Below are 1,162 nucleotides of genomic sequence, written 5' to 3'. Positions count from 1 at the left end.
AAACAGAAACCAAATTTCGTCTAAATGACGGTACATAAAATGTCTCTAATAAATCCAAATAAAATCCACTCGTGGAACATAATCTAAAGGTTTCTATAGCTTTGACTGCAACTATATTGCCGTCTGCCACGTATATGTATCTTTCAACATCACTTGGCGGTCGGCTCCACAGGCAACCCTGCATAGTGACACTTACATGAGTAGTAGCAGCAGAATCTACCCACCAAGTATCAACAGGTGCATAACTTAAACTAGCCTCAGAACAAACGAAAGTAAGAATTATACCCTTCTTTACACGCCAAGTGGCATATTTGGTACAATCCTTCTTCATGTGTCCCACCTTCTTACAGAAGAAACAGGTTGAAACTTGATCCTGTTTCTTAGCCTTTTTCTGCTGAGAAGGCGCATCCGCAGTAGTATCACGCTTTCTTTTATACTGAGAAGATAAAGCCATGTGAGCACTGAATTTTTTAGTAAAGAATTTCTCAACATCCTTTAGGAACTGTTTGGCATCTTTATCCTCAGTAATTGAGCCCCGAAACGCCTCAGGAATTGAGCGTTTAATGATCATAATGCTCATTCGATTGGATTTCTCCCACTTCTCTATTTTAACCTCATTGAGGTTTTCCGGAGTGGAAGTGGGTTTCTCCTCTTGAAGAGCTGTGTCTAGATCCATACAACCGAGGACAATCTCCACGGTATCCTTCCAAACTTTAAAGTTTGAACCATTCAGCATAGGAATACTGTTAATTTGCGCAGAAACATTGGTAGCTAAAGCCATAGTTTCTGGATTAGAACAAAAAGAACATGCAGTAAATATTAGTTAATTAATGGGTAAAAAATCCATATTGAGATATCTAGTACAACATTAATTTTCAATCTTTGGATAGAAAAATTAACTGTAAGTGATACTCTCATTGCAGTAATCAAATATTGTCAAAATTCCTGTCACACATTAAGCCTTTCTTTGGACCGACTTAATGCGCACATGGAGACTTAAACTTCGCAACCTATTTATTACCGCATATATTTTCTATTAATTGGCCAAACAATAACCTTCATTTGGGCCGATTATTGATCGCATAATTAATAGAAAATAAACAAAAGTGTGCAATGCTTATTATTTGGCCAAACAATAAACTTCCTTTGGGCCGATTATTGT

Source organism: Arachis duranensis, chromosome 10 (genome assembly GCF_000817695.3).
Source record: "Arachis duranensis cultivar V14167 chromosome 10, aradu.V14167.gnm2.J7QH, whole genome shotgun sequence".
Lineage (NCBI taxonomy): Eukaryota > Viridiplantae > Streptophyta > Magnoliopsida > Fabales > Fabaceae > Arachis > Arachis duranensis.
Note: the sequence above shows the minus strand (reverse complement) of the source record.